Source organism: Dermacentor albipictus, chromosome 2 (genome assembly GCF_038994185.2).
Source record: "Dermacentor albipictus isolate Rhodes 1998 colony chromosome 2, USDA_Dalb.pri_finalv2, whole genome shotgun sequence".
Taxonomy (NCBI): Eukaryota; Metazoa; Arthropoda; class Arachnida; order Ixodida; family Ixodidae; genus Dermacentor; species Dermacentor albipictus.
In genome coordinates, this window is record NC_091822.1 from 201,046,133 (window position 1) to 201,071,445 (window position 25,313).

General features: G+C 43.8%; 1 protein-coding gene across 9 annotated transcripts in view; it reads left to right on the forward strand.

Moving 5' to 3' along the window:
* LOC135904556 (selenocysteine lyase-like) overlaps positions 1 to 25,313 on the forward strand; it is a 138,775-nt gene that overhangs the window by 41,152 nt on the left and 72,310 nt on the right. The window lies entirely within an intron of this gene.

A 25,313-nucleotide genomic window follows, 5' to 3' on the forward strand; every position in this document is an offset into this window, starting at 1 on the left:
TATTCCCACTCCTTACTTGGCCATTTGCAAAGTCCTTCCTCGACTCTTGTGACGGTATTTGTTATTTATTCAGCTTTCAAATTTTCCACTTCTTGCTCTCTTTGCGAACTACATATCGCATTTTCAAAATGATGTGTTTATGGTCACTCCCTATGCTGCTATACTCTTCCTCGTCAATGACTATTTCTCTCCACTTATCGTAAATTCCAGCCACGGCGGCCGCATTTCGATGGGGGCCAAATGCGAAAGCACCCGTGTACTTAGATTTAGGTGCACGTTAAAGAACCCCAGGTGGTTGAAATTTCCGGAGTCCTCCACTACGGCGTGCCTCATAATCAGAAAGTGGTTTTGGCACATAAAACCCCATAATTTAATTTAATTTTATCGTAAATTCCTTCCATAATCAGACAGTAATCAACGGTCGATTTCCAGTTTCCCACTTCCCACATAATCTGCCCTTCACACTTGGGCCCTGTATTCATGATAACGAGGTTATGTTGCTCACAAGGATCTAGCATTGAGTTCCCGTTGTTGTCAGTATAGCCATCTAGAACCTGTATGTGGGCATTCATGTCACCTAATGGGATAATTTCAGCATCATTCCCGAAACCCTCAATATCAGCACTTATGCATTCCACTAACTCTTAATTCTTCTCTCTGCCATTATTTCCGGTCCACAAATACGGTACGCCCAGCCAAGTTTCTTTCCCCTCATTGTACCAGATAACCAAAGATGCTCTTGACATTTGAATTTACTCTTTTCTATTTGGCTTCCTGATGGATGAGCATTCCAACTCCCCCTCCCTTTCTTTCCGACTTAGTTCTGTTGCACCCTTCCCAAACATAATTCTCAATCATTGGCGGCTCTTCCGAGTCTTTAAGGTGCGTTTCTGTAACCAGTACAGCACTTGCAAGCTGCAGCATTGCAAGTGCAGGTCGAAGCATGCTTTACACTTGTGCCTGAAGAATACATCGTTTCAGCTAAGATTTTTTTTTTCTGTTTGAGCAGCGCCATCTGGCGTCCACCTACATAAATTCCATGCGCTTCCGCTGCTTATTTTCGTACCACTGTGCAAGGTACAGTTTCCCTTCTCTAAAACTTGTTCTTTATTCTATACTTTCCCTTCTATAAAGTTGTTTCTTTATTTTATAATGTGCTGTAGTATGTGTGCTTAGGCATTAGTCCAGCGTCTGTCTGCCTGTTTTCTGCGGTTGCTCTGTGCTATCAGCACGAAGGGCTGAGTTCATCATGATGCTGCATTTAAAAGGAAAGTGATTATGTGTGTGGAGACAGATGGAAATTGGGCTGCATCATGGACGTTAAGAGTACCCGAAACTAGCATGTGGGACAGATGCACACAGAAGATGGTTTTCTCCTGCAAAGCAACACAGTGGGCCGATGCAGGATGTATTTGTGATGATCCACTTGGGCAAAATGATCGCCTCGGCCCTATCTTGAAAGCAATCTGCGATGGGGACAGAGTCCACCGCGTGCTGTGTTTTCGTCCGAGAGGCAGCTGCTGCCCCTGCTTCCTCACTACAGCGTTTAGAAAGCGAGTTTCCGTGGTCATCGAGATGTGTTCATGTTTTCTTGTGTGCGTGTGACACCATGCTTTTTAATTTAGTTCGAACTGTACTGTACAGGAGCACATTAAAATCGGTGCGCATTAGAATCGAGTAGGTAAGGCGATTTGTGATTTGCGCGACTGCAGCTTTGATGTGCGGTATCCAAATGCATGGCAGGGCGTTTTGGCTTGCGACCTTGGTCCTCGCAGCTCTGGCGGCGTCTCTATTCTACATTGGAACTCCAGTAGCTCGGTACTTTTGCTAGCTTTGATCACGAATATAGGTCGAGATTCTTTGGTCACGAATGTAAGTTGAGAGCTCATTATGGGTAACATTTCTGGAGAAAAAGGTTGACCTATATTCGATTAAATACAGTAGTTCTGCTTTCTAATAATGTTTTTTAAAATGGTGTAGTCATGCTATTTTGCTATCATCTGCTCTTTGATTTGCTCAATTTTAATTCAATGATTCAAGATGACTTTTGCCAAGCCTGTCAGAATTGTTTAGCCTTTGGAGAGTGCCTCTCAAGGAAAGCTTTCTCACTAAAATTGTATCTTAGTGTGCCTAATTAAAAGCTACAAGTGCTTAAAGGTTCCCTTCCTTTCAAGCTGCTGCTTTTCTTGGTTTCTTATATTTTGCGTGACTGTGACTATGTCCTGCTTACTTGTACATTGTTTGTCTTGTGTCGCTGATGCTTGTTTTCACTCAGCTTGAATATGTTTCCACGTCTCTTGCTGCGATCAGTACGTCCTGGCAGGTTTTTTTTCTCATTGCATTTGTTAGCTGCACACACCGCACATGCCTTTTGTGTAGACTGGTTCACCTGAGACAGAAAGAGTAGAGCACTGGCAAGCCACAGCATTGCAAGTGCAGGTCCAGGCATGCTTTTCACTTGTGCCTGAAGAATACATCGTTTCAGATAATTTTTTTTGTGAAGAGTTGTATAATTCTTGACTGGCAGTCATTGCTACTTCAGTATTAACTTTCGTTACAATCTTTCTCACTCTCCCCTTATATTGATGCAGAACGCTGGGTCTTCCACTTAAAGGGACACTAAAGTCAAATATGTCAATGTGGACTGTTAAAATATCATTCCAGAAACTGCACACCGCACATTTTGGGACAAGAAAACACATGTTTTAGGAGAAAATCAGATCTAAAGGTCTGCATTTCTCTAGCACAATTCAATTCACCCACCCTTGAGCTAGGGGTTGCATTAATGCCTATGCCATTACCACGCTTTACTGCCATCGATGAGTAAAACAGCGCCTGACAGCTGACGATGCAGTTATGTTTTTTTTTTTCGTAATGCGCAAAAGCACGGCTAGAAACAGCTAGAAGTGAAGACTCAAACATCATCATATGGACGGGGAATTTTCTGCTGCTTGCAGAAATTTTGGTTGTTGCCCACGTGGTGCCTACCCATTGCTACATGATTGCGTGACAACATGACAGCAACCAGTGCGCCAGCCTCGATTCGAATTTTCTCTTGCTACTTGCTCTCCTCCTGGCAACAAGAAATAAGTGGTAAAATCGGCCTTCGCTTCGTCTCATCACACACGGTGTACAGCCGCCTTTTGTTAATTTGACCCTGATGGGACCGACGAATCGATTTATCCGGTGGGTAAAATTCAACAAAATGCATGAAAACACCAATACACATAGCTGATTCGCTTGGCAGTCTGTATTTGCCTGATTCTAACACATCCCCAAATCAAACGTGCCCGCTTTTCGTGGAAAACTAACGTAGAAATGATATTCAAGCTTCTAAACAAAGAAATCTTACGTGTACTCGATTTTTTGCAAGAAAATGGGCAGGAGTCTAACATCTGTTGCACAATGCCGGCCGGTGCAATGAGGTCAACTTTGCTGCATGGTTTCGTAAAGTCAGTTTTGCCGCAATACATCCATGTCGTGTGGTAAAGCATACGAACGCTGCAAACATAGTTTGGTTTTGGTTTCATATCCTATTAAATGATGCAGGTAATTTTTGAACAAATTTTTTTTAGAAAGAAAAAGACACGCGTTAAATTGGATAAATATAATTATCAGATATTGTGACCTACGGCTCTTGAAAATATTTTTAGACTAGGCTGAAAACAGATGTTTTCGACGGGAGATTACCTGTGTTCAACACATTCAGTGTAGTAGCGTACAGTGAGGGGCTAGTTGGTATGACATTATGAGAACAAAGAAAAACTGCGCAAAATAGAACAAGACAGAGAAAGAACCACTGCGCTTGTGTCGTGTGGTTCTTTCTCTGTCTTGTTCTATTTTGCGCAGTTTTTCTTTGTTCTCATAACATTCAGTGTCCCCCATGCCTCGTCGAGACGAATGCTGCCGCTAAAGGAATCGCTGTTGGAGTCACTATAGAGGTCAGGCGCATGCATGCTGACCAATCAAGTTTGAATTATCTGGAGAAAGTCAATTTTAGGATTGAAATAATGAAAGTTTGGGCCCATAGCCGGGACCTTAGATCAGGATTTATTTATTTATATATTCGGTATACCTACATCGCCTGTACGGCGTTATCGTAGGGGGGTTAAAATACAGGTGGTTACAATGGAAACATATTCAGCAACATCAAAAGAATACATCAGTAAATACAACATAGTTTAAGCACTGAAATTCGCAAAAGCGGAATAGAAACTAACAAAGTACAAAACAAAGTGAGCAACAAAGTAACTAACTAAAAAAAGTAGCGTATGTGTAGATATGAATAACAGAACAATCAAAGAATATGGCTCTCAATAGCATTTTCAAAACTAGAAGCTGCCATCACTTCATTAGGAAGCTCATTCCAATCGTTAATCGTGTTAGGAAAAAATGAATACTTGAACACATTATTCCGGCACTGATAAGCTCTAATTTTGTTAGCGTGGTCTCTCCTATATGAAACGTAATGCGGCTCCTTGATGAACAGTGTTTTGTCGATACCAGTTTTACTTTTATATATATTATAAAGGAATTTCAATCTTAGGATTTTCCTGCGTGAAGAAAGAGTTTTCCAACGGAATTAACTGAAAAATCGAAGCAAATGGAGTCGAATTATTGGAAGTATAGTATAGAAAGCATCCGAAATTGTGCATGCGCCAATCTCGGAGGCTACAAAGTCGTGAAAGTGTTTTTATTTTTAGCTGTCTGATGGCACTACATCATTTACCACTGACAGCATGGAATGCATATTTACTGGGGATAGTGGAACATTTAAACTTGATCTAGTACCCTCTGTTTAAAACATTGGCCTTGCAGCATGTTTGAGATATTTTTGTGAACATACAATTGTATTGGTTCAGACAACAAAAGTTTGTTACCTTTTTTTCTCAATGTCATACCGATATACAGGGTGGTCCTTTATAGAACGGTCCACATGAGCGTGTGAGCTGTGCTCTGCGGAGGCTGCTTAAGGTGCCAGCAAGGGGCAGCACGTCCGCTAGTGGCGTCATCTAGTGGCGTCATCTAGTGGCGGCCAGGATAACCAGACATGGCTGATAGGCAAGCACATGCTGGACTCCCTCCCACGCCAGATAGATGCGCAAGGGTCAGGACCTGCAGCGCAACATCTGCTGCTAGCAAACCACGCTTGGTACGATGGCGCACTGGAAATGTGGAAGGGCCAAAATATGCCGGCTAGTTGATAAGTACTCCCAGCGTATTTTAATGTGTAAGCATTCTTTGGCGAGTAATGCAGCAAGATCTTCGTTACACGAGAAGTGTAATGCCTTGTATCTGCACAAAATGCGTAATTTGCGAAGTTATGACATTTAATTGTTACAGCAGTGCAAATCTAGATGATTGGTAGCTTTATAAGCCATAAGGAACAATTAAACCAACAAGAAATGTCGGAGAGAATACCCATAGGGACACCTACGGCTACATAGAAAATGCATCAGCAAGAGTTGGGCCAACTTTAAATTTGGGGGTGGGCCAACTTAAATTTAATGTGGGCGAATTTGAAATTTGGGGGTGGGCCAACATAAATTGAAGGGTGGGCCAACTTGAAATTTGGGGGTAGGCCAACTGAAATTTAGAGCATGCTTACTCGTATGTATTCCTAGACAACCCTAATCGAGTGTTCTTGCACACTTTTTTGCAGTATGCAGCTCTGGCTCCCCACTTACCTGCATAGCACGAATGAACTTCACCTGATTCGGAGCAGTTTAGGAGAGAGCTATGCACTCAGGTCAAACTTTGGCTTAGATAATTAAACCTAATAAATTTGCTAATCAGATTTACGTTTATTTATAATGAAGTCTGATCAATTACATAATTTGGCTTAATTAAGGATATGATGTAGATTTTTGTATAATTAATCAACTAATAATTAAGGATACTTAACTAGTTCAAGCTAACCTCATGTGGCTTTAATTGTTCTTGGTTAGGCTCCAGTAATTTAACCTTAATTACTGTTTTTAAGTTAATAAACTAACACATGCTAATCTTAATTAGCCTCACTGTTCTTATTTACTCTCAATTATTGATTTGCTTAAATAATTTTATCATCATTAATCTTCTTAGTCTTTATACGGATATGAAGAACTTCATTTAAAGGATGCCGAGAAGCGCCACCCCTTAAGGCAACACTGCGGGTTGCTCCCACATGGTGACAGTTAGGCCTAACCTAACCGCCGCATTGCAGGCTCTCTGAACAGCCCAAAGCTTACAATGGTACTCCGAGCTCTTGATGGCCGAGTTACACTTCTGTTCAGTGATGTCCTTATCCTCTCATGATAAGGGACACCGCCAGAGCATGTGTTCTAAATTGCATGTCCCCCCGCAGCTAGGGCACTGTGAACTAAAAATGTCCGGGAATAAACAGTGCGTGAAGGCCAGACTAGGATAAGAGCTAGTCTGAAGCATCCTAAGGGTTATAGCTTGAGGTCTTGTGATCTTTTTATGTGGAGGAAATGTGAAACTTTTTATGGTAAATGAAATATTCTTCTCTCCAGGTAGAAATATTTTGTGAATTCATTAAAGGTGAATAGAGTGTCCCGGAACTCTAGGACATTGGACTGTGACAAGGCTCCTCCTCCCACGCGGATAGTTAGTACTCGTGCCTGGGAGTGGGCAATGTCATTGAGATTGGTGAGTGAGTTCAGATTTAGGCCCAAGTGTGTGGAAAACCAAGTAATCGTATGTGGAGTGTTTGCCCTGTTCCTAAGACTACTATGGGTTTCTTTCGCAATGGTGCACGAGGCGAACGCCCTGACTGCCAACCTAGAGTCTGTGTATACTTGTATTCTATTGTCGTCCAAAAGAGCCAAAGCAACAGCAACCTGCTCCGCTTTAGAAGTGGTCCCAGCCACCGAGGCTGCTGAAACAGCATGGCCTCTGTGATCTATTTATTTATTTTTTATTTGAACATACTGCTAGCCTCACATATGAGGCTGTTGCAGGAAAGGGGTAAGATACATCTTCAAGAGAACACAGTTCAAGTAGGCGCGGACATAGATAAGTTTGGGTGAACAAGGCAGTACATATGCACTCTATAATCATTACACAATTTCTATAACAGGAGCGGGGAAAAATGGTAGTAAACGCCATGCTGGAAGGTTTAGCACACAGAAGAACAAGGAAAGAAAATCAATTTTTTGGATGTGCAATGCGCAAAAGACAAGATTCAGCAGGTGTTTATGTCACGGCAAAATACAAGACACTGCTAAGTGAATTAGAATGCCATTGTACGACGCAGCGCACCTATGTGCAGGTCGTAGCTACAGAGCGTAGTTTGATAACTTGGCGATAAAAGTTTCAAGTGATGTACATGTGACAACGTCATCAGGCAACATGTTCCATTCACGGATTGAATGTGGGAAAAATGAGTACCTAAATATGTCATTGTAAAATCTGTATTCTGTTAAGCGCTTGGTGTGTTTTGTTCGAGAACTACGTGTATCTGTCTGTAGCAAGTAGTCACTCGTATTGATTTTCGTACTACCATTAAGGAGAAGGAAAAGAAACTTAAGACGAAGTAGTCGAGCTCGATTTTGTATAGTGGGAAGTTCAGCTCGCCTTAATAGTTCTGTGGGGGAGTCAAGATGGCGATACTTATTAAAAATAAATCTAATCGCTTTCCTTTGTACGCTCTCCAGTTTTGCTATGTACTACTTACGGAAGGGAAACCAACAGACGATTCCATATTCCAGTATAGAGTGAACTAGTGACAGGTATGCTAAGCGTTTAGTATCTATTGATGCGGATCTGAGCGAGCGTTTTAACGAGTATAGAACTGCCAGTGATTTATTAACAATATATGTTACCTGCTTGTCCCATTTAAGATCTGATGAAATTACAATGCCTAAATATTTAAACTCTTCTACTTTCTTTAATATCTGTCCTTGTAAATAATACGGGTAGTTCATGGGCGCTCTTTTATGCGTTACAGTCATACAAGCTGTTTTCTCTGTGTTAATCACCATCTGCCACGTTTGGCACCATTGTGTTATATTTTCAAGTGCACTGTTTAAGGTTATCTGATCATCACGACAGGTTATTTCCTTGTAGATAACACAGTCATCTGCAAACATTCTTACTGTGGCGTTAGTATTAATGTGTAAATCATTGATAAAAAGAAGAAAGAGGATAGGAGCTAAAACGGCTCCTTGTGGGACGCCAGATAGCACATCGCCGAAAACCGAAGGGTAGTTTTTGAAACATACATACTGACGTCGACCTGTAAGATAACTTTTTATCCACTTGGTGATGTTGTTGTCATCGAGGTAGGGGATAAGTTTTTGAAGCAACTTTGGATGGGAAACTCGATCGAATGCTTTAGATAGATCTAGGAATATCATGTCGGTTTGACTGCATTTGTCCAATGTAATCGCTAAGTCGTGGATTGTTTCGATCAATTGAGTAGTCGTAGACAATCCTTTTCTAAAACCATGCTGATTAGGGACAATTAAATTATTTTTTTCTACGAATGACACTATGTGCTTTAGGATTATGTGTTCAAGGATTTTGCCGGCCGTACAAGTAAGCGAGATTGGTCGGTAGTTTGCTGTGCTGGTTGGGTCACCGGATTTATATATAGGGATAACCTTAGCAGTTTCCCATTTCACCGGAACCTCGCCCATGTGCAATGATTAAAAAAAAATAATCAGTAAGAACTTGGACATCCATTCCGCATAGTGCTTCAAAAATGCATTTGGTATGTTGTCAGGGCCACAGGATTTTTTTTGGTCTATTTCAAGTAAGAGGGAAAAAATTCTCGACTCGGTTAAGATTGAGTCGTCTAGTTCTGCTGAGTAGCTAGGAAGGGATTGAAGGTTGGGTTGTCTGCTGTTGTCTTGCGTAATACTGAAATAAAGTATTCATTGAACTCTGTAGCCTTTGCCATAGCTTCAGTTGGTGATGGATTACTGGTCTGACGTGACTTTGGATTAAGGTATCGCCAAAACTTAGACGGAGATGTTTTGATAAAATTACTTAAGGTGACATTCATGTATTCATCTTTTGCCTTTTTTACGGCTGACTTTAGTGCCAGGGAGTTTTCGCGTATTTTATTAGTGTAGCCTGGTAGCGGTAGTTTATTTCTGTTTCCCTAATCTGGCAATTTTTCGCTTTAGTTGTATTATGTTTCTTGTTATCCAAGGGTTTGTCCTACATACTGGTTTGATCTTTGTGGGAATATATTTTGATAAACAGTGCTGAATGATTCTTTCTAATGTTGACCATAATCCATTCACTGAAACTGTATTATCATTCGAGAACGTTGTAAAAGTGGAGTAAGAGTGATCTAGATAATCAAGAACGCTGACGTCATCGGCATTCGCCCAGTCGAAAATTTGTGTACTCCCTTTTTGGGTAGGCGGAGGTGTGCCTAACAGTAAGCGACATTTAGTAGCTTTGTGGTCCGATATGCCGTCGACAACTTCCCACGAAATACGGTCTTCTGCTATAGCATCATTCACAAACGTGAAATCGAGTACATTCCTGCTTTTTGCAGTAACATGTGTTGGCTCTCGTATGATTTGTCTAAGGCCAAGATTAAAACAAAGATCAAGCAGTACCTCTGCGTGAGTTGTATCAGCTATGTTATCAAGGGAGTCCAATACTGGCAAGGTTGAAATCCCCCGTAAGGATTAGCTTTGTGGTATCTGTAAAATGATTTTCCATATAATTTGCTAGCACGTGTAGCATATCATAGGAAGTATTAGGGGGCCGGTACATGGTGCCTATAAAAAGAGAGGATCGATCTGTCATGATTTTGCACCAAAGTGCTTCAGCATCAACCATTTCAGGCATAGGTGTGATGTAAATATTTTCCTTTATCAAAATTGCTACGCCACCACCCCGAGAGGACCTATCTTTGCGCATGACAGTATAACCCGGAGGGAAGATATCGCTGCTTGAAACATCAGGAGAAAGCCATGTTTCGGTTATTGTTAAAATATCTGGTCTATGTTCTATAATAAATGCCTCAAGTTCTGTGCTTTTGTTCACAACATTTCGGGCATTTATGTTCACTGTCACTAGGCTGGAGGCCGTTTCATGTTTAGTCAGTTTTTTTTCTTTGGGACGGCAGGTTTCTTTCCCACGGGCACTCGGGTTTCTTTATGTTCGTCCCAGACGTAAACCTGGCCATTGATTTTAATCTTGTCGTACACAAGTGTAACTTTTTCGCCCCTATCTCGGTTGCTCTTGCTGCTGTTCCAAAGTTCTTTTCGGATGTTACGCACACAGATAGAAAAATCTTCACCCACAGATATGTTGGAATTCTTTAGCTTCGAACAGTTCTTTAATATGTTCTCCTTGTCCTCGAAACATTGCAACTTGAGGATAACAGGTCGCGTTTTATTTTCTGCTTTAGTACCTAGGCGGTGCATTCTCTCGATTCCCGAGACCGTGACACCGATGGTACCCTTGATGATCTTATCAGAGATTGTTCTTTTGAGGTCGTCAGGTTTCTCATTTTCTACTTCCGGAATGCCATAAAAGATTAAGTTTGATCTTCTGCTTCTATTTTCGAGATCATCAACCTGGAGTGCAAGACTACTAATGGTATTTTCAAGTGTCGCTATTTTATCCTCAACGCCTGCTATTCTGCCCTCGAGGTTTGACAAAGTATCTAACTTCACATGGATGGCTTCCAGAGATTCAGTTAAAGCTTTGTTGTCGTTCTTCAGATCAGTCATGTCAGCAGCCACCCTGCGAATTTCGGTCAAGACTTCTTGATTGGTAGGGCCGGGGTTACTTTCTACATCTCCAGCAAGCATCAGTAAGTACCTCAAGGACGTTATACAATTGCACAGAGTTTCACACACTTTGCCTGGGCACGGCAGCACCACAAGAAAGATGTCGTTACTTTTGTGACATTTGCCAAAATGTTTTCTCACCTGTATCAGGAAGACGAAAGGGTTACTCGACATGTTCACTGCGGTGCCGCCATGCCCAATGCCGTTGTCAGGCGCGTCGCAGTGTTTATAGGTGAATGGTGTCGATAGCATTGGGGTTGCCGATACGCTTCTGTAGGTTGCGTAGGCCAGTCGGTCCAGCTGTCCAAGAAAGGCGTCGCAACTCAGCTCGGCAAGTGGCGCTTTGCAGCACTCGGCATTTGGCGGAGCAGTCAGTGCTGATGCGGTGCGGTTGTGTGTCCGGATGCCGCTCCCAAAGCAGTCGCAGGAAACCAAAGGCCGAGCGCCTGTATCAGGAAGACGAAAGGGTTACTTGACATGTTCACTGCAGTGCCGCCATGCCCAATGCCGTTGTCAGGCGCGTCGCAGTGTTTATAGGTGAATGGTGTCGATAGCGTTGGGGTGGCCGACACGCTTCTGTAGGGGGCGTAGGCCAGTCGGTCCAGCTGTCCAAGAAAGGCGTCGCAACCCAGCTCGGCAAGTGGCGCTTTGCAGCACTCGGCATTTGGCGGAGCAGTCAGTGCTGATGCGGTGCGGTTGTGTGTCCGGATGCCACTCCCAAAGCAGTCGCAGGAAAGCAAAAGGCCGAGCGCCTGTATCAGGAAGATGAAAGGGTTACTCGACATGTTCACTGCGGTGGCCATATTGAGCCGTAGCCACAAAGCAGACTGATTGGGGTTTGTCCTTGATCTTCTTCAGAATTGCAATTTCCCTGGCTCTACGCCTTCCCCCATTGTGCTGCGGGTGTATATTGCGAGGGATTGGCGCAACATAAATGCTTTCTCTTTGCTCGTCAGAGATTCGATGCCTTCTCCCATCAGCAAGTACTGGGTTAAGGCCCAGGATGGCCCTAATTCTCCCTGCCAATGAGCAGGACAGCTGAGCCAGTTGGGCCGATTCCTGCGCCTCGATAATCTCCTCCAATTAATTGTGTGCTCCCAGTTGATAGAGGCGTTCTGTACTGGCGGTCATGGTGATGCTGAGTACCCTTTTGATGCTTTTCCGAATAAGGATGTTCAACTTATTTTCTTCAGAAGTGTGCCAATTGTGCATAGCTGCTGCATAAATGATATGGCTCATAAGGAAGGCATGGAAAAGCCTGTGCAGATTGTATTCTTTCAAGCCTCCCCTTCTGTTAGAGATTCTGTTGATGAGCCTAATTACAGTTTCCATTTTCGTGGTGATTCTAGCCAACATGAGGTTGTGGGGCCCATTTGATTCAATAACTATACCTAGTAGATGGAGAGCGTTGACTCTCGGAATGAGGCTTCCATCATGTGTAACTAGATTGATATCAACGTCTGAGAGTGACTTCCAACCCTTAGGCTTGGGGCCCTTTCTGATTGGCCCGTAAAGGAGTAACTGGGATTTGCTAGGCGAGCATCTCAGTCCCGTATTTTCCAGATATGATTCGACCTCATCTAGTGCCATCTGGAGGCCTGTTTCAACCTCCCTTTCGCTTCCTTTGGTGCACCAAATGGTTATATCATCTGCATAAAGCGGTTGACTGACCCCACCAATGGGCAGAGAGCTATTCTGAGAGACCTCTCATTGCTATGTTGAAGAGAAATGGAGATACCACCGCCCCTTGCGGCGTGCCCCTAGGTCTGAGCTCGAATGCCTCTGTCTTGAGATCACCAATCTTTAGTGTCGCCTGCCTCCCCTTGAGAAAGGAGCTCATATAGCTATGAAAGGCAGCACCCAGATTGAGCTCCAATATGGCATTCAGAATGTGAACGTGAGACACATCGTCAAAAGCCTTCTCCAGATCTAAACCCAGGATAGCCCTGACATCTCTGGTTGCGTTGTCAATGATTTTTCATTTTATGAGCTTCATCGCATCCTGTGTGGACAAAGCTGGACGAAATACAATCATGTTGTATGGGAATAAATTGTTCTCTACGTGTACCGAAATACAGTTGTGAATGACGAGCTTCGCCACCGTACCTACACAGGACGTGAGAGAGATGGGCCGAAGATTTGCAAGGCCCAGGTGCTTCCCTCGTTTCGGAATGAGGACAACTGGTGCTGACCTTCCAGGTTTCAGGCAGCAATCCCCACTCCCAGACCTGATTAATCTCTTCAGTGAGCTGCTCAACGGAGTCATCGTCCAGGTTCTTTAGAGCTCTATTAGGGATTCCGTCTGGACCAGGGGCAGACTTGCCATTTAGACTGTGCAGTACCGCCTTAACTTCACTAGTGCTGAATGGCTCGTTGAGCTTTGGATTTTGCTCGCCCTTGTATGCAGGGCAGTCGATTGGACTGGCATTCTCGACCTGAAGATATCTCCTTGCCAGCCGATCTGCAATAGCATCTTCGGTTTCTGATTTCCTAGCCTCGTGGGAAACCTTCTCAATTGCTCGCCTTTGATTATACTTGGAGTTCATATCATCTAAAAGGTGTTTGAGCAGGTTCCATTTACCCCCTACTCTCATTTGACCATCCATTGTTGGTCTTTATTAACCTTAATTACCCTTATACCTCTTCAGTACTTTCTATATATAGTCCTAATCATAAACCTCAGTAGTTGTACATAGTCAAAGGCAATATTATATATACCTCCATAAGACCTCATATATACCTATGCATAAGCGCATCGTGTCATGCGTTACAGTGGGATGGACAGAGTTCTGAGTGAAGTAGCCTTGGAATGCATACGCATATATATGCACTGGGAGCACCTAATAACCGCCGGGCATATGTTGGCACTTCCATATTACCGGCGCGCTTGCGTACCCAGCACAGTTTGCTAGCAGCAGACCGCTGTGCTGCAGGCCCCGCTCCTTCTAGCAGGAGCTTGCCTTTTGACCATGACAGGTTATTCTGGCCGCCAGAAGATGATGCCACAAATTAATGTTCTTCCCCTTGCTGCCACTTCCTGGTGCTCTAAGCAGCCTCTGTGGAACACAGGCCACATGCTCACGTGTTCCCTTTCGTGAAGGACCACCATGTATATAGTTGTCCCACAGAGAGACGTAACAGTATGGCAAAATCCGTCTATTGCATCAGTTGTCGCTTGAATATCGTGTGCATGTGATTGGCTCTTTATTATGAGCTTCGTGAGCCAGAAAAACAAGCACTGCACTACGTAATACAGGAACGATGAAAACTTGACCATGCGAGCGGTAGAGAGTTGAGCGAAAACAGCCTTTTGACCACCTACCATGTCATTGTCAAGGGAGTGAGTGTCGATGAGTGTTTTTCTAAAATTCGAATAAAAATAAGCAAGCAGCATTTTCTGTAGCATTATAATGCCATGCAATAGTCTTTTAATTATCAGTAGGTGAGTATGAAGGACAGAATTATAACAAGTTGCTATGTCATTGGGATAGTACTAGGATGTGCCGGTGGAGTCTCAAATCATGTCCTACATTTGCCTCAGTTTTTCGAAAACTAAAGCTCTGTTCACGATGATAGTGACGCCTTAGACGTTCGAGCATTAATCTATCACCTTAGCTTAACTTTACATTTGCCTTCAGTGTCCCATTAATGAGGCTACCATTTTGAACAAGCTCTTTATTCCACTTGCTTCCTTACACATGTGCATATACACAAATGTATGCATGCACACTGTAGCTGTAGAAGGTGGTCCACATTATCAGCCAGATGCATGCCACTGTTATGAAAAATCATGAATATTTATAGCCTTTGTTTTTCTTGTTGCAGGCAAGCAAATCATTATGTATGGACTTAGTAAAGGTACTTGTGCAGTGCACTCTTAAGCGAAATTACACCCTTTGGGTTGTATCTTGCCACACAACAATAATCGTCATCTGTCTTGTCCACATTTAGTTTCTTTAACGCTGTGAGCCTGATACTTCCAAGTCATGAACGGCATGTGCGTTATCAGCATGACAGAGCATTCTCGACAGGAAAGTAGTGAGCGCAGTGTTTTCAAGAAAGGAACTGCAAGCAAGACAGATGACGATTATTGTTTTGTGGCAAGATACGACCCAAAGGGTGCACATTTGTTTAAGAGTGTGTAGTGTTGAAAATATTGCAGATGATGCCTCACAGGAAGCCAGTGAGATTGCTTGCCTGAGTGAAATCACTCGTCCATTGCAAGTAGGATGGGCACTGCTGCAATAAAGTGCATAGAGACATTGCTTCGATCAGCAGGGATGCGAAACCTGTGAACTGCACTTACAATTTACAAATTTTACATGGCACACTTAAAGGGATTGACAACTAGCCACAATGTGTTTGCGAGACGTTGATGGAAATGAAATTCCCATGATTTATAGTGTTAGAATCCAGTACGCTGTTCGCAATTTAAGTAGAAATTATAATTTTAAATTGGCAAAGAAAGTCTCATAAACCAATAAGTGGCATGACCTTGTGGTGATATCTTAATACTCCAGATGTAGTATATGAGATTGCTGTATGTAAGTTGGCTGTTATTAAGTACAGCATATTTATTGCTTAAAATTGCAGTTTGTTTATTATCAGATGCTTCCACATTATTCTGTGCATATTACAAAGTAAAGAAAGTCCGCTCTAAAGAGCAGCACACGCTTTACACAATGCATGGCGGTGCACATGCTGTTCTACGTGTGCGAGTTTGCTAGTAAGTATCCACAGTTGTGTGGTTTCCCTGTGAGATACGAGATGCTGTCAACTAGTTGAGCCATAAATGGGTGCCAGCACTACAATCCAGTAGAACCTCGTGCATATGTATTGGAAAAAACCGCGATACAAAACGTACTAACTGGAAAAACATACGCTCCGAAGCAACAAAAAAATTGTAGACAACTATTGTGGACCTCTACTTAAAGCCCAGACCGCACCTACGCTTGCGGACACGCGCAATCCCGCATCTACACGCCTTTCACCTGCTGCGCCTTGTGAGGAATGGTGGTTTGCATCCACAAAGACGTGCGAATGCGGGTGCTCACTGGGCTCACTATAGATGCCTTAGAAGATGCCACTTCGTACTTTGTTATTGACAGTGTTTCAAAATGCTTTGATATTTATAAACATAATTGTTGTATCTTTAGAGCTATTAGATCAGCACAAAAAAATGGCTGTGGCTTAGGTAAGGTTAAGCCCAGGATGCGAAGCATACTAGCCTTTATTTTAGTTGTTGAACCACTGTTTAGCCTGGTGAACTGCTGTTGCTTGGCTATATTTGGTTCGGCTAGACGAAGAAACAACTCATGCATTACTTCTTCGCCTTCAAGAGTGGAACGCGACAGCGTTCCCGTCGACCCGCCAAGGGGTGTAAGACAATGGGCTACAGGGCAGCGACTACGCGCCCCGCATTGGACGCGGTGAGCGTCGAGCAAAGCAGCGTTCGGCGCGGCAACGAAATGTGCGCCTGAGCAAGAGACGCACGCCTTAGAAACAGCGCGTTTCTAAGGCAACACCGCATTCACTAGAGGCGCTTTTGTACCGCTTTGAAGCGTTGTACTCGTGGCTCAGTGGTAGCGTCTCCGTCCCACACTCCGGAGACCCTGGTTCGATTCCCACCCAGCCCGTCTTGCAAGAGTTGAGCCAAAGCCACTTCTCCTCTGTCGAGACGTCACGGTGTCACGTGATTTCATGGTCACCGCCGCGCCTGAGGAGCTGGGTTGAGCCCTCGTAATATGCTTCGCATAAAAGGAAAGATTAAGCGCTTTCTTGCATGATATAAATCTGCTCCAATGAGAATTGAATGTACCCTGCCGTAGCTGGGTAGCCAGGCGTGCCGATGCGAGGCAGCCCAAGCGCACGTTAACAGAGAGGAGCTGTTCACGGAAATTAGACCGAGATCGCGGCGAAACGAGTCGTGTCGCAGTGCGTGCACATGTGTGGGCACATGTGTGGGCGCGCTCTCGCAAGTGTGCGTGTGGTCTGGGCTTAATGTGAAGCGTGACATGGATCGTTACGGCACGATACACTGGCACACGTCGAGCTGGTGGTGCTCTGGCAGCCCAAGACCCATTTTGTTGCTTTCCTATTGCGTGGTGTTTTAAGAGGGCAACGGGAAACCGAAATGAAATCGAGTTGGTGGGTGACACTGGATGCTGCCGAAGCAAAACATGATGCCCACGTCACGCTGCCTGCAGCAGGGAACGGCAGCGCATTTAGATTATTGCCTATTAAAAGCATGCAGTATGCTACCAATGGCACAACGCACTATGCACCACGTGCTGTAAAACAGATAGATGAAGACACTTATCGCAGTAGGGTTGGCGGTGATGACTGTGAATGTGGCGTACGACGACCTCGGAGAAGATTTGCTGGTACCAAAATGAGAAACTGAGTGCGCGCCATTGTTTTCACATGAGACGGGTAGCTATATACTGTTCTCGATCGCGCACACCTTGCCCCTTTTTACATTCATATCGAATCTAGTGGCTGGAAAATATATGCGATCATAGCCTGCTGTGGGGAACGGCTTCACATTTCGGTTATCACCAAATAAAAGCGTGTGCTATGGTTATGCACCATATGCTATGCTATGCATGCTATGCATGTTATGCTATGCACCAGGCGCTGTGAAACACAGGTGAACATGCTTATCACAGCAGGATTGGCGGTAATAGCTGGGAATGCCACATGCGATGACCCCGAAGAGAGAGAGAGAGAAAAAACTTTATTTTCATGTCGGGTGGTGTGGTGGAAAGGCCCTCAGTGCAGAGCCTCACTTGCGGCATTCTTCAGTGCAGCACTGATAAACACCGCAAGGTACTGTAGGTCGTCGGCGCTGGCTGCTTCTGTCAGCCACCCGGCATGAGGTTTAGTTGAAAGATTTGTAGGGACAAGCAGGGGAGATGGGGGTGGTCCACAGCACCAGAGGATATGGGATGTGTTTGGGTGTTCGCCACAGTATCAGCAGGGTGGGGGATCTTCAGGTAAGAGGCCGCAGAGGAGGTGCATTCGCGCTGGTGTAGGGAGTGTTTCAGTCTGGGCCTGACAAATCAGTACACCCTGTTCACGGTAGCACTTTGCTGAGCTTGGGGAACTTGCGCCTTGCCTCTTGATATGGCCGCAGACGCAGGAGAGCCCACCTTTTCGTCTGGGCTGGTCAAGCAATGCAGGGTGCCTGGTTCAATTAAAGTCTTTCAGGCGAGCTGATTAGCTCATTCATTTCCCGGCGGCCCATCATGACCAGGTATCTAGATGATTTCCAAAGGACCCTGAAAGTGCTCTTGAATAAATGTCGAAATGCGGGCCGGTAGATTGTTGTGCAACAATTTCCTGCAAGCCGCCATGGAGTCGGTAAATATTATTCATGGGGAGGCTAAGTTACTAGGGGGCATGTGTTTGATTGCGGTTGCGATGGCTGTCAGTTCCGCTAAGGTCGGATTTGTCTCTGGGAGTAACTCCGCATGTACAGTTTGAAGGTCGTTATTCACCACTGCTATAGTGGAGCCCCATGCACGAACGCTAGCACCAGCGTAGAAGTATATGCCCTCAGGGTGTCTTGCCGTGTACCTGTTGAAGTAGGCAACTCGCTGTCGTCACCTCTGCTTGCCTCATTCTGGTTTCATGTGGCGTGGCAGTGGAGCTATGGTTAGGAGTTCGCGTTGTTTCAGGGGTAGTGGGCGCGTATTCACAAGGGGCGCAGCTTCTGGATGATGACTGATGCTATGGAGGATGTGCGTGCCTTGACACGTGCGCTGCAAACACAGTTCTTGGTGACGACGAATACTGACTAGTTCCACCACCGGGTTATGGCAACCCATGTCAAGGACGTGGGGATGCATGACCCTCACGCGTCCCCTGATATCTTGTTTTCCTGCGTAGCTCCTGTCTCCTGCAGTGCGGCTTCGCCGCGTGGCCTGTCGCCCGTGGCGATCGGAGTGGTTGAAGCGCAGTGCAAGAGATGGCGCGAGTGTTGCGCTGCTAACTGCGCCTCACGGCAGGGTTACTTGGGTGCGGGGAAGACGAGGCGCTCTCTCTTTGGTTCGAGATCGTCAAGCGGTGCGGACGTTCCGTGCGTGTGCCGATCCATGGTCTGCGAGACCGTCTCGTGAGGCCTCGTTTGAACGCACCACCGTTCGTGTGACCGTACGCGTGAACGACCTGGCATTGGGATCCAGCATGGGGTGAACATATTCGCTCGCTATCCGGTCGTGGTGAGTCGGACTTCCGACATTTGTCGCGCGCCCATCGGCATGTTTTGTGGATAGCAACTCGGCTAGCAAGCATTGATCAATGAAAGGTGCAATAAACGCCCTTGTGATTGTTTGCACTACTGTGTTGTCGTTCCTTTGTCCCAAGAGCACGGTGTGAGAACCCCACAAGGAGGAGCTTAGTGCTGGCACTAAACAGGATGCCGATGGCCAGCTTTGTTGTCTTGCAGATGAGCACATCAAGGCGATTGATATCTTGCTGACTGAGATTGGTATAGGGCAGGTGATAGCGCAGGTGCAACATAAAGTGCATTTCTTAGTTGAAGCATATCCGCCTCTTTCAATCCATTTGCTCGCTTAGAGACCCTACACATCATGTGCAGCACCTGTTCTTGCCTGAGCAGGTGATGCACTGTCGCAGCGGGACCTCCATCTTTCTGGATATGGAGATCGAGTATGTTAATACATTTTGGTTGGGAAATTGGCATGCCTTCGTTTACAATTTGTATGGTAGGCGGTCTCCATCTTTTGTGATAGACCAGTAGCAACTTGGGTTTTTCCGGCGCACATCTAAGGCCAATAGTTTGAGCAGCCTCATGCACCTTGTTCATAGCCTGTTGGAGAGTTTGTTGGATATGCCCTGGTGAGCCCGTGTTGATCCAGATGGTGATATCATCTGCATAGATCGCATATTTAATGTCGGGGTTGTCTCGTAGCATTCTATGGACTATGCACATGGCACGGCAAGATTAAAGAGTGTGCCGAGATCACGGAACCCTGCGGTATACCTCTCTGTGGATGGGGATAGTGTTAGGTGATGTTGCCTACTCGTAGCTTGTACGTGCGATTCCGTAAGAAGTCCCTGATATAGTTATAAAGCTTGGTTTCGCAGCCAGTAGCTTCGAGCTCTTGCAGCATAGCATCGTGCTTAACATAGTCAAAAGCTTTCTTGAGGTCGATGGCAAGAATAGCTTTAAGCTGAGCACTGCTTGTTTCCTTCGTGATTTCTTCATGTAGCTGCAGCAGAAAGTCTTGAGTAGATAAGTGATGTTTGTATCCAATCAAATTATGGGCTACGTGTTGGGAATAACTCTGGAGAAGATTCGCTGATACCGAAATGAGAAACTGAGTGCGCACCGGGGCTTTCAGATGAGATGGGCGGGTGAGTATTGCGGTGAAGCTGCCATGGCAGGCAGCTATTTACTGTTCTCGATTGCGTACGCCTCGCGCATTTTCTTGTTTACTTGGGTTCTAGCAGCCAGAAAACATATCATACAGTTGGAGTTTGGCAACATACTAAACGTTTGCAGAAAATCGTGTTTTCCAGGTATGTATGAACTGGTAAAAAATGAGCGTAACTGTTTTGTTATAATTTTTTGTGTTATCAATTGCGAACGTTGGCACCCGGAAAACATACGAAACGGCAATGTATCAACGAGGTTCTACTGCCTTAGAGCACACGTGGCTACGGCAACATACTGAACTACATATGACGTGTAAAAGCATTATTTTGCTTTCAAGAACTTTCACTTGGCTTGGTCAAAAAACACTCTTGGCTGGTTAATTACGAAAGGAGCTAAACAGGGAACCATAAAAATTAATAGCTATTATTTAGAAATAATTGAACACTTCAGAAAACATGAGTCGCAGGAACATGAGCTTGATAAGCGAAATACTTTCTCACAGTTATGGCTGCACTTGTCGTCTGTCTCCCGCCAATGCCAGCGTATAATCACTATCGCGCTCACCTGTTTTCAGCATGCTTCCAGTGAACAACTTCATCCTCACTGCAGATCGAAAGAACGAAAAAACCAGTCAAAAACACAAAGGACAAGAGGAGAGGTTCACACCACAACGACTGGACTATCAACTGAGGTTTATTAGACTACACCGAGTCTCTCCTCTTGTCCTTTGTGTTTTTGACTGGTTTTTTCGTTCAAGTATGTACCAACTGGCCCAGATTTCAACCCTTCTGCAAAGATCGAAAGATTTTGACAAAAAATGTTCCATGGTGTTTTTTGCGTTACCACTTCATGATTAGACACTCTGACTGGTAAACTTTCCATTGCACTAAAGAAATGGGTACGATGAAAATTGGTTGGTCCCTTTAAACTTGTTCCTTCTTTCAATTAATGATGACTTTGCCTAATGAAAGAGTATACCTGTGTCCAGTTGTCAAAATCATTTCAAAGCCCTTCTAGTAGATAGACTTAAGTGGCATTTTGCGGTAAAGCTTCTTTTTAAAATTAGTAGCTTAGAACACATTTTTGTGGTTAACTGTGAATCTTGCAGCACGCGTTAAAGGGACCTTGAAACACTTCTTGAACTTAGTAAGAAAAGGTTGCTGATCTGTTAACGAGGCTCCTGTGAACATGTGAGCCAAATATTATTGCACTGCATGCAGCTGGAAATTTACAATCTCAGCGTAAAAGCAGTGAAAAAGCTCTTGCTCTCACCCCAACAATGTCATTATGCAGCGTCATTGCAAGCAGCTAAACCCACAACAGCTATTGGCTGACTTTGTGATTGCGAGAACATTCCGAGTAATACAATTATTGTTTCTTTGAGTTAAATAAATGAAAAATATCAATCAATCAATCAATCATTTTATTTCCTTAAAGAAGGAGGAGTACAGGACTAAAAGCTTGGACAGCTTGACGAGGTCCCGACCCCTTGTAAGTTGGCATAACAGCAAGATGACAGCCAGTCATACACAAGAAATGAACAAAAAAAGCATCACAATGTAACGGGTAATACAGAGTGAAACAAGACGGCAAGAAATAATCAACACTCATAAATAACAGTGGAAAACAAAATTAGGAGAAGGCAATGTCTAGTCTTGCAAATAAATAAGTTGACAAAAACGTTTAATGCGAGAGTTTCGGTTTCTGGAGGGATCAAAATTTTGTCAGTCTAATAGGTTTAAAAGCGAAGGTAATGTATAGGATAAAGATTGCTCATCATAAGAGGTTCTTGGGGTAGGTACGAACCACATTTCTTTATGTCGGGTCTGTAGAATATTTGTATTTTCCCGAAGTTTTGCCAGATGAATTGTATCATCAATGCCAAATTTTACGAAATCTTTGTAGCACAACATCAACCTATAATTGTAAAAACAAAATACAGGAAGAATTTCATATTTAGAAAAAAGTGATTTTGTGGAATGCGTATAATGGACATCAGCTATGTAACGCACAACTCTTTTTTGTAGCAAATGTAGTTTGTGCAAGTTTGTCACACCAGTTGTACCCCACACCATGACGCAGTACTGCATGACAGATACCACCAGAGCATTGTACAGCATAATTTTTACCTTGGTCGGGAGTAAGCGACGCAGACGAGCAATAACACCAATGGCAGATGACAATTTAGATTGCAGATGATCAACATGCTCATTCCAGGTTAGGTGCTTTGTAAAACGCACCCCAAGGATATTAACGCAATCCACTATCTCTAACTGCTCACTGCCCAGACACAAATTCATATTAGTTGTCAACAACTTTCCTCTAGGCGCGTACAAGATAACTTTTGTTTTCTTAGGGTTGATTTTTAAGCAGTTTATCACGAACCACCGCTCTAAGTCAGACAGTGTCTTATTAGCCTTTATTTCTATATCTGTTTCCACGTTGCCTGTAATAAAAACGGTTGTGTCGTCGGCATACGAAACGAATGTAGCGTTATCTGTACAGCGTACAATGTCGTTTATATAAATCAAAAATAAAAGTGGGCCCAAAATGCTGCCTTGCGGCACACCAGTGATAACTGGCTTCCTTGAAGATATTGTGTTACTAGCATCTACGAACTGTGATCTGTGGGACAGATAAGATGTCATAAGCGAGTGGGCGGTTCCACGTACACCATACATTTCTAATTTGTTAAGAAGGATGGAATGATTAATTAAATCAAAAGCCTTAGAGAAATCTATGTATATGCCTAGTGCCATATGCTTCCGGCTGAATGCATCTAAAATTATTTCTTTTTGGCTCAGGAGGGCTGTTTCCGTAGAGCGGTGCTTTCTAAAACCATGTTGAAAGTCTGCAATCAAATGGTGACGGTTAAAGAATGAGAGTAATCGCGCATGCATTATTTTCTCAATACCCTTAGAAAATACTGGAATTATTGATATAGGCCGATAATTATTTAATGCTGTTTTATCACCGCGCTTGAAAACGGGAACAACGCGGGTAATTTGCATTCTCTTAGGAAAGGCACCTGTTGATAATATTAAGTTATAAACATGGGCTAGAATAGGGCTTATAATATCAAGCACATACTTTATAGGGCGAATCTGGATACCGTCGGCGTCTAGTGACTTGCTGTTGCTTGTAGCTCTAATAGACGAAAAAACTTCAGGAGAAGTAGTTGGAGCAAGGAAAAGCGATGCTCCATTCCTGTTTACTGGTAGAAACTGAGCGTGGTTAGTTAGGCTTTGTTCAAGGTCCTGTTGCGGTGCTAGAGTAAAGACTTCATTAAATGCATTTGGTACTGCGTCTCCAGAAATTTGTTGCCCATCATGTTCCAATATATCAGGAATAGCTGAGTAAGAGTTAGGCTGTAACAAGGCATTCAATTTGCGCCAAAGTACATCACTTCGTTGATTAGCAGGGTCACTAAATATTCCTAAAAAATAAGCATCTTTGGCAGTTCTAAGTTTATTTGTTAAACTGTTTCTGTATTTCTTAAACGCCTTAAGCAAGGCTTCATCCCTAGATTTCACAAATTTGGCATATAAAACATGTTTTTGTTTAATCATGTCAAGAAGCTCAGGGGTCAGCCAAGGTTTCCGCGCTTTAGGTGGCCTCGTAATTTTTTTGCATGGAAAATGCGTATCATACAACGGTTTAAAAATATTAATAAAAACGGAATATGCAGAGTCGCTGTCTTGTGCACAATAAACACTGTCCCAAGTTTGCTGAGCAATGGCATGGCGAAAAGCCTCCAGATTAGATGGCGTAATTGACTGAATGTAGACTGGTTCCTTAGTTTTTTGAGTCACACGATTGATTTTACTCACTAGCAGAATAATGCCTAGATGGTCACTGATATCAGTGTACAGAACGTCGGCCTCTAATGAATGAATATTTATATTTGATATGAACACATCTAATAAGGAGGCGCTGTCAACAGTGATGCGTGTTGCTGTAGAAATTGTATTTGAAAAACCGCAAGTTGTAATTAGAGTCTGGAAATCATTTTGCAGCGGAGAAGATGACAGCATGTTTATATTGACGTCACCACCTAAAACAAGATTCATTTTTTTCTTCTGTTGCATAACTAAAAAGCTTTTCAACGAAAGCAAGAAAGCGGGTCGCATCACCTGATGGTGGTCTGTACACAACAGAGAACAAGTTTGTATGGCTTTGTAGTGTCAGTACCTCATAATCGGTAGTTATACCAGTGAACTCGTCGACTGGTTCAGCAAAAATATTATCTTTGAGCAAAAGCGCTACACCGCCCCCTCGCTTATCCTGTCGACTACAGAAGAACGACTGATAACCAGATAGCTGGAACAATTGTGATGTGGGCGTTAACCACGTTTCGGTTAACATTATGACAGTAATCGGTATTCCGAAGCTGTGTATTAACATGGTAAGTTCATCAGTCTTATTTGCGAGCGATCGAACATTTTGATGAAAAAATGTCATTGCTGGTTGCTTATCTGATATAAGATCCTTTACCTCGGATGGTACATAACCCATATTTTAGATAAGAAGCTACCAGAAAAAAAATGGACCCAACTGTTGTTCCTACGTCATCTTCTGCAAGTCATCAAGATGGCAAATGGGGACAATGGGGCTGCCGTCTGATTTCCGGGCAAAAATCTTGCCATTACGATACCAGGCATATTTCCAGCCGAGTTCTTTCTTTTTGCTGTTCACCGCTCCAAACAAGCGTTTCATGGGAGGAGATAAGTGTTCATTGATATAAATCGGAGTGCTGGGCTCCAGCTGAATATCTTCTGTTGTCAGCTGCTTTTTCCTTGCCTTCTCTAGGAAAGAATCGCGCTTGGCCCTGTGTCTGAACTGCACCACAATATTAGGGCTATTAGCGTTACCGCTTGTCCTAACTCGGTGGCAAACTTCAACATCAGAATCCTCGAAAGGTACATCGTGTGTACCTGCAAGTTTTCTGGTTATATCCAGGGTGTTTTCTTTTGGCTTCGTTGGTACACCTTTGATTTCTATGTTGAAGCACCTGGTATGCTGGTCATTTTGCATGAGCCTTACTTCATGATCCTTGAGTTTTGCGAGCAGGGCATCTCGGTCCTTTTCCAGACCCTCCACTGTGTTCCTTAGATCAGAGTTTTCATTTTTCAGCTCACTCACAGATC